This window comes from Psammomys obesus, unplaced genomic scaffold, assembly GCF_907164565.1.
Source record: "Psammomys obesus unplaced genomic scaffold, mPsaObe1.curated_primary_1811, whole genome shotgun sequence".
In the NCBI taxonomy this organism is placed as follows: domain Eukaryota; kingdom Metazoa; phylum Chordata; class Mammalia; order Rodentia; family Muridae; genus Psammomys; species Psammomys obesus.
Window position 1 is genome coordinate 12217256 of NW_026588752.1, and position 16556 is coordinate 12233811.

A 16556-nucleotide genomic window follows, 5' to 3' on the forward strand; every position below is an offset into this window, starting at 1 on the left:
TTTTGTTGTTTGTTTTTTTTAAATAAACCTCCAACTTAAGACCTTCCTTGCCTTTTGTTTAGGACCCATCTTTCAGTCTGTAATGATGAGGACTTATTTACACTGGGTTGATTTTAGTATCATCACTTTTGTCTGGCCCCCATGGGACTACTGGTCACACGGGCCACCAGAGTATCCCTAACAGTAGGTGTTCCTTCACACGGACCAGGAGCTGAATGTCTGGGTCAGGAAGGTGCAGCATGGGTGATGCTGAGACATGCTGGGTGAGGTGGGCTGGATTGGGACCTTTGTGTGGGCCTCCTGGTAAGTAAGTGAAGATTTGCATAGAAGATTCATCCTGGAGCAGAAGCATGCAGGACTGATCCTGAAACTATTGGCACGTGGAGCAGCACACTGAGGGAAAATAGCTAGGGATGTGTCAAGGTCTCAGCAGGCTCTCAGAGTGTAGGAGGGGAAGCCACACAGTGAACACTCAGCTCTCACAGTGCTGGTTAGTGACCGATACCTGTCTGTAGCTACCGTGGTGATAAATTGCCTGCGATCCATTAAGAAGCCATCCTATGGGTGGACCCAGGAATCCCAGGATAGAAGCTCATCCCCATCAAGCCTTCTCTGGGCAGCCCTAGTGACCCCCACACACAAGCCAGCCAGCCAACAGAGCTTAGTCATCAAGAAGCAGATGTGGGGGGAAATACCATGTGTGCCGCTAAGTAGCGCTCTGAATTGTGGGCAGGTACCTTCAGCTCTCAAAGCCTTGGTTTGTCTCAGCTGTTGATCAGACTGATGGGGTCTGGGCCTTGTTGGTAGTGAGAGAGGATGAAATCAGCTAAAACTTACAAAGCCGGGAACTTGTGTCATGGTCAGGGACCTCCCCAGAAAGCCTTGTTACCCCTGCTGCTGGGTCTCTGCAGTGTGATAGGCAGTCAGTGCCTGTACCTCTGCTGGAGCCTCAGTGGTGCTCTGGTTCTTGTGGTTCTGAGCCTCTGACAGGCAGGGTTGCAGAGTCAGTCTTCCTTAATAGCCCCTGTCCTCGGGCCGTAAGGCTACAGTCCTTGTGTCTACTGATCTTTCCAGAAGAGTGACTGTAGCCTGTTCCGCTATTGATGTTGGCACTGGGCCTCATTTTGCTGTCCTGAACTGCAGCCCACGAGGGTAAGCCAGATGTACTTCGAGTGCGCTGGGGCTGGAGGCTCCAAAGCATTGAGAAATAAATCACCATCCTTGCGGAGGATCCTACCTCAGTGGAAACCTCCCCTCATGTTTGTTGTTTATTTATTTATTTATCTACTTATTTATTTATTTATTTATTTACCAATTTCATCTCTTCATGAACAGCTTATTGCCTAGAGAGTAGCTGAGGAGACCATTATTCTGCCTCTGGCCTTGAGCACCACATTGTCAATAACCATCGCTAGCATTAACTCAACACTTAGCAGCCTCGTGCCTGTGTTAACCGCTTCCATATGCACAGGGAAGCCTCAGAACTGCCCAGTGCATTCGCTCCCTTGCTTCCCATTTGCTTAGATGAAGAATGGAGGCCTAGAAAGGTTCAATCATTGCCTGAGGTCAGAGAACCAGTAAGTGCACAACCGGAACTAAGCGGTCTGTCTGCAGTACTCTAAGCTCAAAGCCCGGATGTTTGCATGAGTCACTTGGAGATGTGGTTGACAGACAGACAGACAGATTCGGTGCAACTGAGACATGGCCTGAGTGTATTCATATGTGTGCATGTATACTCATGGAGAACAGAGGACAATTCTATCACACACACACACACACACACACACACACACACACACACAGGCTTCCTTCATCCCTTTTATTTGATCTCACAAGATCTCTTACTGGCTTGGAAACTTGCCATATGGAGCTCACCATGTAGTCTAGATTAGGCTAGGCTCTCAGGCCAATGAATTCTGTGGCCCCACTCTGCCTCTCTGCCTGGGACTACAAGCTTTCACCACTGTGCCAGCCCCTCTCCCCATTCACATGTATTCGGGGGGGGGAGGAGTGTTGATTTCAGGTCCTTATGCTTGCGAGGCAAGGGCTTGACTGATAGAGCCTATCATTGCACTTCCGACATGCTCCTGGGTGATGCAGATCATGTACTGAGTGACAAAGCTGTATACCAGGAAACCTAACAGTTCTGGCCGGCTTGGTTGGCTAGCTGTCTGCCTGTTTGGTTGGGTCTGAGGTGTGACCATATATACGGCCACCTGACAGCCATGCCCCATGAGCTTCTCAGTAGGTGGAGAGTTGAACCTTGGGTAGCTTTGGGGCAGGGAGAGTACTCTGTGATGTGGTTGGTCTGGCTTTGGAAGTGTTGGCAGCTCAGCCCCCTCCCTTCTTGGTTGGAAAGACTCATGTGCAGTCTCCATGTAGTTCTGCCTCCCTGCTCTTCATAGTCTCAGCTAGCCTTCTCGGCTGAGAACTCAAGGAAAGTCACTGACCTTTATTCGTGTCACCCAAACCTTTCTTCTCTACATCTTTGACTGTAGTATCATTTACCTTTCCACTCCCTTCCAAACTTTTCCAGGAACTTTGTTCTTTTCTCAGCCCCAGTTTTCCTTTTGATGTCAAGTCCTAACATGATTCAAACTACAGAGTCTCTCTGTCATCTTGGTCTCCCAAAACCTAGAGGAAGAGGCCAAGTTCTGCCTGCTTCTTCGTAACCTCCATTAGCATTTATTTGATAGCCATTACGAGGGTCATCGACATCATTAAGCCCTTCTGTCCGACAAAGGATTATTGTTGACATTGGTCAGACCTTGTACACAGAGCTCAAAGAGATGGGTTTGAGGTCACCCCAGAGTATGCTTCGAACCTGGAGTCGCTCCAGCCTTGCAGGATTCTAACCCTAACCCTCCATAATGCTGCCTCTCTTCTTTTCTTCCATCTTCTCTGCCAAGTGAGGCATTTCTATAAAGCAAATACTAATTCAGTGCCTACTTTTTGGTCCATGCTGAGGCTGGTGATCCAGGTCAACTGTGTTCCATTTGCTTTCGGAGCTTCGTGTCAGTGACCACAGTGTTACCACTTCTCAGCTTATGTGGCTTGGTGGTAGCTTGCTCAGCTCACTTGACACCACACGACTCACAAAACCCTGTGTTTTTATTTATAAATGAGGATCATTGCAGGCGTCACGCCACAGGTGATTTGTAGGTGTGAAATGGGGTCTTATAGCCCGTAGCAGGTGCACAGTAATCTTACCTGAAGTTGCAGGTGAGTTAAATCCAGCTGCCTTCGCTTGCCATTCGCTTGTCTTCATTCTGTACAGTTATGTGACACTCAGGGTGAAATATTGTTTACCCTTAGACGTGACAGTTGTGATGGTTGGTTTTAATTGTCAATTTGACACAATGTAGAGGCACCTGGGAAGTGATTCTCAATGAAGGATTGTTTAGATCAGGGTGGCCTAAAGGAATATCTGTGGGGTATTGTCTTGATTACATCATTTGATGTTGGAAGATTCAGTCCACTGTAGGTGTCATCATTCCCTAGCATTGTATCCGAGACTGTGTGGGAATGAAAGAGGGCTGCACAGTAAGCATTCATGTATTCATTCTCTCCCTGCTCTTCACTCTAGATTTGTTTATAGGATTCTGCCTTAACCTTTACATCCACACGTGATGGACTGTAACCTGGTTCTGAAAGGCAAATGGACACACTGTCCCTTAAAGTTATTTTTGTCAGGGTATTCTGTCAGAGCAATGAGTGGGAAACTAGGACAGCCCTCTTTGCTGCAACCATGGCACTGCTCCGGTACTGTTTTATTTTTAACACCATACTTCTCTGCTGACAAACTCCTATCCAGTCTTCAAAGCCCAACATAAATACTGCCTCTTCTACTCGGCTTTTACAAGTCTCACAGATGAGGATAATTCTCTCCTAGGAGACTCTTGTGTAACACTGACTCTCATCACCTCAATAAATCTTCCTCATTCACAGGAACCGTTAGGCTCCTGGTCCATTCGTTTGTCCATTTTGTCTTTACTGAGTGCAGCACTGTTCAACAGACCCCTCTGCAGTTAGGATGTGTGGGTAGAGCTGGAGGGGGGGTTGTCCAGTAATAATTGCCACTCATCATGTGTAGCTATTGAGGACTTAAGATGTGGCCAGCATAGCCAAAGGGCTGAATTAGAGATTTTATTTCATTTTCGTTAACTTAAATAGCCACATGTTGTCAGTGGATACTGTATTGGACAGTGCAGAGAGTTGTTGATCAAAGACTCACAAGGAATGAATGGAAAATAACAATTGTAACAAGCACCATGTGGGTACGCACAGCTGCCAAAAGGCATCCTGGGTTTGATTTGATGTGGTAGGAGCGCTGGTCAGGGAGAACTTTCCTGAGGTAGTGATGGCGGAGAAAGGTCTGAGGACTTTAAAGACGTCGTGTAAAGGCAGGAAGATATAAGTAAGCACAGAGCACATGCAAATGGCCTGTGGTTGAAAGGAGTATGGCTTACGCACAGATCTCTAAGCCAGTCCAGGAGCAGACACCCCTCCTCTGTTCACTGAAACCTCTAAAATATTTCCCAGTCTGCTGTGCACTTGGTAGGCTGAGAGCAGATTCCAAGTTTGGCTTTGAGATGACATACTGAAGCTTCACTTCCTTTACACAATGCTTCTCTGAAGAACCAGGAAACTGGGACATTGCTTCCTTCCATCTTCAATGTTGGATTGTGGCTTTTTGTTTGTTTGTGTTTGAAGCATCCTTCTTTATCATGTCTCAGCTGGAGAGCTTCCCTTTTATAGGACTGTGGGTGATACTCAGAACAAGCTGCGCCCTCAGGTAGGTGCTGGCCCCATCCTCCACACCATGCTCCGTTTGCTTGTTCCTTCATTCAGCAAATTTGTATAGTGCCTTCAGCAAGTAGAGGTTGTTGGAGACCAGATTGTTGTGCTGCTCTGTCCCTAGAGGCATTACGGGTGTGGCAGCTCTGCTGTGTCACGTGTACATCAGTAGGAGGCGGAGGGAAGAGAGGCTGTGTCTATACTCAGTGTCTGACATTTGACCTATGACCTATGACATCTGAATGATTAGTAGCCTAACATTCCCCTAAGAAAGCAAGCCTGAGAGGACCACCAGTCTGGTGCCAGGTAGGCTGGGTCAAGCTACCAGGGCAGGGAGTAAAGCCGGAGAGCAGAGCAACCGTGCTTGGGACCATGGGCCCTGGGCAGGACTGAGATCAAGACAGATGACCCTCCCAAGGGGTTACTCAGGCAGCCGAGTGGGGAACAAGCCTGAGATGACCACCAGTCAGATGCTACACAGGCCTGGAGCGGGGGTCAGGTCATGCCCACAATGACCTCTACCAGCACCATAATGCACAAGTGGGGCATAGCTCTCCTGAGACCATTCCTGAGATGACACCAGACACTCATAGATCATGGGTGCCACTAAGGAGAGCAAGTAAGTGGTGAAGAAATAGAAGGGACGAGAAACAGAAAGTTGTGGGCACAATGAAGAGAGGCAGAACTGGAACTGGAGGCTCGAAGATAGAAAGGGACAGCCTGATAGGAGTAGCTGGTGATGTCGCCTGGAATCCTGGCCTCTGCTGCCACAGAAGCTGCATCTGAGTTTAAGGCTTTCCAACAGTGCGAGTCTGTTACCACCAAAGGCCAGGCAGATGTTCCTGGTCTGGGCTGCTTCCCTGGGACATGTTGATATCTGACAGCTGTGCAAAACTATCCCCACCCACCCCTGGGCATTTTGGGTGAGCTAGCCTTGGAGTCAGAAGAGCTGACTCCACCCCTAGCCGGCTACAGTACTTGGGAGAGCCAGGCATCACTGGTTGCAGGTGAGATGGCTCTGAGGTCCTGAGTATGGGAGAGCTGTCCCTGCCCTTCACCTGCTACAGCACTCAGGAGAGCAGGCCCTGCACCTCACCTGGGCAGCACAGTAGAGCTGACCCTGATGGCAGTGGTGCAGGTGAGCTGGCCCCATCACTTGTCTGCTGTTGGCAAGGGAGAGATGCCCTCCCCAACCCTTGCCCCTTGCTGCCTAAGCAGGTGGGAGAACTGACCCTGGGGTTAGGAAAGCAGGAGAGCTGTCCCTGCACCTCACCTGCAGCAGCACTTGGGAGAACAGGCGCTGCACCAGTAGAGCTGGCCCTGGATGTTGGGGTTACATTTGAATTGGCCGTGGAGTCATGAGAGCAGGAGAGCCGGTGCTGCCTCTTGTCTGCTCAAATGAGGAAGAGACACTTACACCCTCTAAACCTTGCCTTCTATGGCAGACTGCAGAGCTGGCCCTGGGGTCATGAGAGTGGGAGAAGTGGCCGTGTCCCTTACCGGCTGCACAACTCAAGAGAGTGTGCTCTGCACCTCGCCTGGTCAGCAGGTTAGAGCTGGCCCTGTTTGTGGGGAATTGCTAGTGAGCGGGCGTAAGGACAGAAGAGTTGGCTGGCTGACCAGCTCAGATACCATCTCAGGCCCAGGTCCAGAGTTTTGAATTGCCCCACCCCAACATCTACCCCATCAATAAACTGCCTGAGTGCATGAAGGGGCCAGTCATACAGATCCAAAACCACAGGATCTTCATGACACAGGGCAACAGCAGGGTATCCTTGAAGAGTCCCAGTGGTTCCAGTATTGATAGTGTGGCAGAAGCCAGAGGCCTCGTGCCAGACCAACGAGTCATCGCAATGAACATTTGCAAGCAAAGGATGGGCAAAAGGTGGGACCCACTGTGACACATTATAGCTTTCACAACAAAAATTTTACTTCTTCTCTGTTGAGGGGGAGGTTGCAAGGGTGGAGGGCAGGTATGAGGGGATGGAGAGATGAGTGAGGTTGGGGTGCATGATGTGACATTCACAAAGAACCAATAAAAAGCAAAAACAAACAAACGAACAAACAAACAAACAAAACAAAACAAAAATGTTATACTGCCCCTGACTTCAGGGAATTGGTACCAGGGTTCTCCAGGCAGTTGGGCCGCCAGCTCTTTATCTCAGCTCTGCGGAAGGTCTACCGTCCCGTTCTCCTGCATCCCTGAAAATTCAAGCATGAATTTTCCAAGTCACTCTGTATTAATGCCCCAACCTCTCTGCCACAAACTTGAGCCTGGAACTGCCGAATACTCTTGATATGAGCTGTCCGTAGCTGTGTGTGTCTTCTCCAGGAGCTCTTCCTCCTTGCTTTCAAGCAGGGAGTGTGTGCATTCCTCAGGGATCCATGGTCTTTTAATGAAAAGAAACAAATGTTTCTTTGTTTACAAGAAGCTTGTCCCCACACCAGTTCCCCTTACATCCTGGGCTCACCAAAAAAAAAAAAAAAAAGAGCTCAAAGAAAGTTTAGTTCTCTAAGTCTGGCAGAAGGGTAAGAAGTCCAATTAAAAAAAAAATACCTGAGCTCTTGTCCAAACGAGTTGTCACTAAAGAATGAAAGCCAGATGTTATTTTAGTGAAGAATAACTATGTGGCCATGCTGCAGATTGAACTTGGGGTCTCCATGGATGGTTTCCACATGCATCGGTAGCTGGACTCCCAGGTAATGGTGGTTCGCATTCTTCGTCTTTTATCAGAGAAACAACACACATAGATGGTTAAGGAACATGAATATCCAAGTCACGCCCCTTGCCGCTGTCAGACTTGCTCACCGTGGCGAGTCAGACTTAGAGCACCGCAGTGAGCTGCCGTGGGCTGTGAGTTCCGCCTAGGAAGCACAGTCCATTTGAGAAGGAGGGAAAAGGACAGGTTCAGACCAAGCTGCCTGCCGCTCCTCAGTGAGGGATCCGCTTTTGTTGGGAGCCCTCCCACCCTCCCAGTAGCGTACTTCAGATAACCATCTACGAATTAAAGATGAAATCCGGCCTTGGAGTGAAGAGCGGCCTTTTGGGGGTTAGCATTACAGCCTGCTCTACCCCAAGGCTGATTCAATGGCAAGCTTTTGGGCCAAAGGAAGTGTTTTCTATAATTGGCTAAATCTCCGCTGGAAGGCCACTGAGCCTGCTACTGCCGCTGCTGCCACAGCATTTCTCGTCTCTCAGATTTTTCTCACACTTTTCAAGTTTTGGATACAGTCTGTTCTCCACTGGCCTTTGTAACACGGCATGCTTCTATCAGATCTTCCTTACACGGCAGAGAAAAAAGGAGAGAAGGGACAAGTGGTGAAATGAAAGTCAGAGGGTCAGTGGGGACCAGAGCAGAGGTGAACCCAGCGGGCAGAGGCTGCTGTGTCACCACACCCTGGAGATGGGTGGATCACAAGGGTTAGTCAGGCAGGTTTGCACAGGTGTTCTACCCCAGGCTGGGGTCCTGGCTCACAGGCTGAGCGAGGCAAGGCTGGCCCTGAAGATCCTGGAGGAGAAATCCAGCCAAGGTGCTAATTCCAGGCACCTGAAATGCGCCTAGGCCAGTGACTCTCAAAACTTCCCTAATGTGTGGCCCTTCGATAGAGTTTTCCATGTGGTGGTGGCCCCCCAACCAAAAAAATTTGTCATTGCTACTTGATAAATGGAATTTTGCTACTGCTATGAATCGCAATATAAATATTTTTGGAGATGGAGGTTTGCCAAAGGGGTCATGACCCACAGGTTGAGAACCACTGCTGCTCTAAGGCAAGGTTTAGGCCTACCTGTGAGGAAGTTCTCTGAGGTTTCTCCAGGCGATAACAGTTTGTAGGTCCTTTCCTCGTTTTGACCAAAATTTTAAAACAAACTTTATTATTAAAAAAAAAACAACCTGGAAATAAATAAAAAATATTACACACCAAAATTAACCTGTCCCAAAGTCTATACAATGCAACAAACTTCTGTATAGTTAAAGCAGTCATGCAGGATAGTCATCACCCCCACCAAATAAATAAATAAATAAATAAGCAAATAAATAAATGAATAAATAAATAAATAAATAAATAGAGGGATAGAGAAAGAAAGAAAGAAAGAAAGAAAGAAAGAAAGAAAGAAAGAAAGAAAGCCGTGACAGAATTAGAACTAGAAAACTAATTATTTTACGTCTTCTTTCATAATCCATGTCCATCACCTGCATTCAGCCCTTCCTTACCCTCTTTTATTTAGCCTTTCCCACTGTCTTCTCTTCATGTGACAGTGAACCCACTTGTACATTTGTTGAATCAGCAGTTCTCAACCTGTGGGTCACGACCCCTTTGAGTGGCCTGAGAATGTCGGAGAACACAGATGTTTACATTATAATTCATAACCGTAGCAAAATTTATGAGGGGGGGGTCACCACAACATGAGAAACTGTATTAAAGGCTTGCAATACTAGGAAGGTTGAGAACTACCCAAATACACACACGCATACACATATACACACACACACACTGGATAGATTCCACACTTAAAAGAGAACATACAACATGAGAGTTTTTTCTTTCTCTGCTTATAGTACAAATTCCATGTCCATCTATTTTAATGATTAAAGACTATAACATCTTTAAAAGACCGGAACTTAAAAAATACGGTTATAATTTTTATTATTTAAACACAAAGAAACAAGAAGATACAGTTCCTTGTATGCGAATGTGATCCCAGGAGTTCTTGAACAAGGAGTTTGGTGCCTGTAACATTCATCAATTCACTTTCACACACGCTTTCCTCCTTTGCTCAAGTGCCATTGGCGAACAAGTCACTCTTGTGTATGCAGAGATGATGGAGAGATGGAAATGGCAAACCATGCTGGGAGACAAACCCAGCATGCTTGCTGTTGTTTGAATAAAGTTTTATTCAAACTCATCCATGCATATTCATATATTATGATTGTCTATGGCTCCTTTCATGCTTCTGGGCAAAGCTGAGTAGCTATGACTGACAGCACAGAGCCTGCAAAGCCTAAAGTGATTACTCTCTGGCTCTTTTTTTTTTTTTTTACAGAAATGCTTTCTGTCAATAGCAATAAACTAAAAACAAAAAAACAAAAAACCCAAAAACCAAATGAGAGAGTACTAAGAGCCGAGAGGAATGTCCAGTGGCCATTTTACACACGGTGCCCTTTCAGCAAAGACTCAACTGGTGCACAGAAGTGAATGAAGTAGAGAAGAGGAAAAATACTCTAGACATAGGGAACAACATTTGCAGAGTGAGAGAAATGATAAGGCAGAATAAGTTCATGAGCTGAATGAAATTGCCTAAGATTGAGAGCAGAGGGCAATATGGCACAGATAGGACTTGCAAATTTTAAGGGATTGGGGGAACTAATAAAGAGTTTTCAGTAGGAAAATAACACAAGAAGCATTAAATTAGAGGGAGCTATCTACAGTTGAAAGTATGACTTTAAGAATTGAGAGGGACCAGAGTTGGGGAGACCAATGGAGCCCATTTGCAGAGTGCAGAAGCAGCCAGGACCAGGCATGGCAACAGAATGAGGAGAAAGGGAAGGTTTCAAGTCATAGCAAGAGGCTACGCTCCAAGCAGCTGTCAGTGGAGCACATGGGAATGTCACATAGAACAGAGTGGAGCCTTCTGCTAATATGGGAGAACAGATTTGGGATGGAGGAAGTCACCACGTCCATCTGGATTTAGGGTAGGATGTCCACAAGAAAAAGTCTAGTTGGATTTTTTTCCAGCTCCAGGTGTCCCTCATTCCACTGCTTTAATACCATTGGGGTTCCTTATTAAATGATGGGTGATACAGAGGCTCTTAAGCCCATCCACTTATCCCCACCCAATCCTCATTTCCACAGAAATTGGCTTCCTTCCTCCCACCTTTGGATTCCATTGTTATTGTCCCAGGAGCATCTTTCTAGTTTCCCAGACCAACCAGGCTATTCCTACTTCCTTTTGTGGCTCCTACATTCTCTTCTGCTTCATACCCTTAATCCCTTTCCAGCTCTTCTTTTATAACCACTGCCTCCCAGAGTATCTTCCTAGGACCAGTCATTGGGTACCCACTGTCTCCTGCATGACCGAAGAGCAAACTATGTACTCCGTCTCCTCCCTTTTGATGGATGCTCTACATGTTGGCATTGGGTAGGTGTTTGTGCCCTTTCCCTTTAACTGATGAGAAGAGACAGATTTGATGACTTCCTTCAATTGCCCTGAGTGGGACATGGCAAGCTGTGTGTCCATGGCTTAGCTCTCAACACTGGCTTGACAAAGGCTTTCTGGAACCTGGTTCTTTACCATTTGCTTGCTTTCTTGTTAGCTTATTATTATGCCTACTGTCCTATAGTAGGAATTTAATTCACTAAGGGTTTGTGTATAGCATATAGATCATGTAATTATCAGATCTGTGCTAAGCCATGCTCCTGGCACTGTTCTTGCTCCTGAATATAATAGTCATAATAGAAGAAGTCCTTACCCACATGGACCTTATAGTTCACTGGAACATGAGAAATAACACATGTAATAATTAGGTAAAAATGTATAGCCAGTGAAGCAGGGGAGTGGGTCAGCAAGTACAGGGTGGGAGCTGTAGTTCTAACAGTCAGAAAAGGAAGGTTTCTGGGAGAAAGGGAAGCTTGAACATATTTCTGAATGAGGTGAAGTTGTCAGCAATTATAATACAAGAAGGATGCTGTTGGCCTGGAAAAGAAAGCAGGGAAGATACCCAAAGGAGGATGCAGAGAGGCACAGCATATGAGAAGGTGCGAGAGCGATGAGATAAATTGTGGAAGAATCCGGGTAGAGAGATGGGTAGGACATGTCGAGATGCTTGGCAGGAATTTTGATCCTTACTCTGAGTGAACTGAGAATCATTGGGGATTTAGAGCAAAGTAAGGATGAGTTTAACATGGGGATAGTTGCTGTAGCAACTAGTGGGAAATGGGATGTAGGAGATAAGAATAGAAAAGAAAGTCATAAGACAGCTATCGCCTCCACATCCTATTTCTTTCCTACAGTAAGATTGGTCAGGTCTTTCTTCTAGCCATGCATCCTCCAAGCCTCAGTGGCTTATGAAATATGTGTTCTTTTTCCTCATGTTTGGGTCATGGGTTGGTTGAGTGTGGCTGGTCCCAGCTGGTCTCACCAAGGTTCAGGACAGGCTTAGTAGGTTGTAGATTAGAACTAGGGGGGGGGGGGGGACAGTGTTCTGATGTCAAAGAAAGGTGATCAAGTCAAGTTATTCAAACACACTTGAAGCCTCTGCTCACATCACATCCACCAGTCTTCTATTGACCAAGTCAAATTTCATGGCCGAGGTCAGCATCACTAGGGCAAGGATGTCTATGCAAAAGACACATGGGAAAAAAAAAGCCTTGAGTGTGAAATTCTATAAAAGGGAAGTGTAGGGGTGAGGGGGAGTACTGAAACAGTAGACTTACCTGCCACACCCCCTCTTCATACCAATGTTCTGTGTCAATGTTCTCATTCAGTGTTCCACAACATCCTGACTTATCTCATGTTTCTTTGATCCATTCTTAGCTCAGGTCCCTTTTGACTCACATCCTAACTCACAACTCACACACTGATGCCCTTCCTGTCTGACCTCCATAAACTTCCACTTTTTGGTTGCTCTGCTGTCCTGCGCATCCCGATAGCTTTCTTCTAACCATGTGGCTTGTTCATCTCACGTGTATTTAGGAAGCTTCCGTGACAGACATTAAGCAGCACAAAATTTTCTAAATGTCACTATTTTCTGTACCCTCTTCATCAACAATGTCAGTCTGTGTGACACCTGCCTGTTGCTAAACTTGACTTTAAGTTTCTTTGTCTTTTTAATAACGATAAGCATTTTAAACACATGAACACAAATAAAAGAGCATTTCTTGCCCTCTGAAGTCTTGCATTTTGGGACTCTGGTCTCTCGAATTCTTCCCACCCATTTAGTCTTCCCTCTTGTATTAGTCAGGATTCTGTAAAGAAACAGAACTTACAGACTACATATACATACGTAATACATATACATATGTAAACACACATGCACACTCACATATGTGCATGTGCTAGAGTGACTTACAGGCTGTGACTTACAGGCTAGTCCAACAATGACTGTCTCTTCAAGGAAAGGCCAGCAGTCCACTAGTTGCTCAGTCTATGAGGCTGGCTGTCTCAGCTGGTCTACAGGTATACGCTGGAATCATGGGGAATAGGTTCTAATACCAGCGGAAGAATGCCTCAGGCAATAGCATAAATGAACCTGCCAGTAATAGTGAGGGAAAGCAGGCAAAGAGCAAAAATTCCTTCTTCTATGTCCTCTTGTCTGGGCTACCACTGGAAGACGTGGCCTAAGTTTAAGATTCGTCTTGCCCTCCCAAATGATCCAATGAAGAATACTCACAAGCAGTCTAGCTCCTCAGGTTTTATCAGTTGGAGTCAAGTTAGCAACAAAAGTCAGCTCTCACATCTCTGGTCTCTTTAGGTCATGGCAGGCCTCTCACTGTGTGTATGATCATCAAAATCATTTGACTGTCATTATCCTCTGAGCTTTGCCCTCATCATCCTCTGGGCCTGGAAGACTCTACCCTTTTCCTTTTCCTGACCTTTAACAATTGTCTGCTTTGTAAGTCCCTTCCCCCCGCAGTTATCCTGTTCTTCTTTCTTTATGTTTATAGTCCAAGCCATTGTCCAATCTTACAACTTGACTTGTAACTTATATTTATTGATCTTGCCATTCTGGGTTGCAAGTACTCCAAGCTCCTCCTCATCCAGCCTATAATTATCGTCTGCCTTCTTCTGTACAAATAAAAGTGTTCTTTCTAGCAGTCCATCGTGATGTTTTTGAACATACGCTTCTCCTATATTACTCTACTTTCTTTTTAAAATTCATTTATTTGTTTATTCACTTGACATTTCAGTCATAGTATATTTCTCCATTTTCTATTTTTTGGTCCGTCCCTCCTTTCCTTTCCACATGTTAGTCAAATATTCCTCCTCAGGAAATCATAAGCACATGTACACCTATCTTGGGATACGTGGAGGCGTAGGTTGGACATGCCAGTCTAAATTTTCCCCAGCTTTCTGGATCTCTTTTCTAGCATACATCACATGTGTACCCTTGATCTTCAGGGGACTTGTTTGCCTTTCTCACCAAACTTCAAGTCCCTTTGGAAAGAAATATTGCTGGATTTGGTGTCTCAAAGCATGGCACTGAATAGGTATTAAAACAACAACAACAACACTGTTTCTTATTTAGTGTGTAATTAAGTAACTTGAGTTTTGCAGTTATGTTCTCTGAGGGTAGATCTTCCCATCACTCTTGTTTATTTCCTGCATTGTTAGGCACTTGATCAACTTCCAGTAAAGTGGGTTGCATAGTGCCTTAGTCCTTGTGGACCACTCAACATAATCTCATGGTCTGAGTAAGTTACAAACAAGGGAAAGTTCTTTATCATCGTTCTGAAGCGTAGGCAGCAGATTAGTTGACTGGTGAGGAACTGCTCTCTCTTTAAAGATGGTGACATCCAGATGTGTCCTCAAATAGTGGAAGGGCAAGTGGTGCTTGTGGTCTGTTTTTAATAGGCCACAGATTACATTCATGAGCATTTCGCCCTCATGAAATAATCTGTCAGAGAGCCCTCCTTCTAATACCCTCACCTTTGCAAGTCGGGGCTTCAACATGCAACTTTAGAGGGACACAGACATTCATATTACAGAAAATAGGAAACACAGGAGACAGCTAAGGTGAGCAGTGGAAAGGGCTGCTAGTTAGACAGGCTAGTAATTTTAAGTCCTTATAGGTCTTTAATACCACAAAAACACACCATGACTCTGAACACTGAAGGCAAAAAAAAAAAAAAAAAAAAAAAAAAAAAAGTGTTTGGAGAGCTCTTTACCTCCATCCGTAACTGAAAAGATGTCATTTAGGTAAGGCAGCTGGCTGTGCCATTGCACACCAGCTTTACATCTGGACAAGGTGCAGAGTTATTTACTGGACAGCACTGGTTTTGGTGGTGGTGGTGAGGTGTGTGTGTGTGTGTGTGTGTGTGTGTGTGTGTGTATGTATAAAATAGAGTGAGAGAGACAGTGGTCCAGAGGCCAACACACCTGGAATCTATTTCTGAGGATCACTGGTACAGGCCACAGCTTGGGCCACTCATTTACTTCTCACTAAGTGAACATCTGGGATTCAGTTCGGGACGCCAACAAGTTTGGATGGGAACTTGAAGCTGTGGTCGGGATGTGGAACTGCTCACCAGAGGTGGGGGTGAGCGGAGCGAGCGGGGCGAGCAGCACTCTTAAACTGTTCGAATGCAATAGCCGGCGGCTTGAGAAGTCCTTCACAAGCTGGAAAAACAGTCAAAACAAAGGGGGGGTGGGTAACTTAAGGAAGACCCAATTGCATCAAAGTAATAATGCAATCAAAAAATGCCCCTTTCCCCTTCTTGCCTTGTTCCCCTCCCATCTAATACTTTTAATAATATCCAGGTATTTCCCTTTTCTAGGAATAAAATAATAAGAAAAATTCTTGGACTTGGACCAGGGAGGAAACGCTTCGAGAAAGTAAAACTCTAATTAGTTATAGATGAGATTTGGTCACAGATAATTACTCTGCATTCTTGGGCTCGTGCCTTAGAGGGCTTAAGATCTTTATTTTTCCCCGTTGCTAGGTTTGTAGATATCTCTCTAAATGCCTGGCTAAACACAGAGCCTTACACCATAATTAACAGATCTTCTGCGGCAAGAGTGTTTAGAACAAAAAACGAAAGAGAAGTTTGTCATTCACAAGCTACGAGTGTTGGAATCTCTGGCTGTCAGGACTTTCCCCAGAACCCCCCCTTCTCACTTTGAACTTACTCAGAACAAAAAGAAAAGGCCAATGGGTTCAAGCAGGATCATTTTGAGCAGTACACTTTGAGAAATTTTGTGCTGAGTTCCACCTGCCCTCTCTGACATCAGCCAGCTATAGTATTTCTCTTTCAATTTACATCTGTCAGTTTCCTACCTGTGTGGGTTGAAGGGGCTTGAGGCCCCAAAGAAAGGGCCTAGAATAACCCAGAGAGAACTCGGAGTCTGTGGTGGCCAGTGCACATGTCATCGTGTTTAGAACCAGCCTTCTTGCGTTGTTTGAGGGATTTTTAAGTAGAAAAACATTCTCATAACTACCCAAAGTGTTTTCTTCTTACTTTCTAGTAGAAATGACTTGACTTTCATCACAGGCTGCTCATGGTATGCTTAATGTCTCAACAGAGCAAGCTTCTGCAGAGCAGTGTTAAGGTCCAAGGAATTCTCAGTCTCCCCTGCCCCCACTGTGGTGCTTCTGTATTTATGGCCAGGCAGCACACACACATACACACACACACAGACACACAGACAGAGACAGACACAGATACACAGACATACACTCACAAACACTCATACACAAAGACACAGACAGACTGACAGACACAAATATAGGCACACACACACACACACACACACACACACACACACACATGCACGCACACGGAAATGTTAGGCCTTTGGGGGCTGTCTGACTTTTCTTTTCTGCATTTCTCACTGTGCTGTTAAGAAACCTCTCCCTGACAATGTCATAACTGGGATAGAAATCTGACTCCACCATCTCTGTTCAGGTGTTGCCTCTTGACTTCACCTAACTGTACAATCAAAAGGCCTAGCCTCATCTGCACACTCGCACTATGCTGTTGTCAGCGTGCAGTCTGGTGCTTCATCTCTCCTGTGATTGTAACCCTCTGGTATCTTGGTTGAC

The 16556-nt window shown here is 45.7% G+C and overlaps 1 protein-coding gene and 1 pseudogene across 1 annotated transcript in view; both read left to right on the forward strand.

Moving 5' to 3' along the window:
- Positions 1–16556, forward strand: part of Slit3 (slit guidance ligand 3) — a 591521-nt gene that overhangs the window by 82792 nt on the left and 492173 nt on the right. The window lies entirely within an intron of this gene.
- Positions 4911–5059, forward strand: LOC129674739 (small nucleolar RNA SNORA17; annotated as a pseudogene).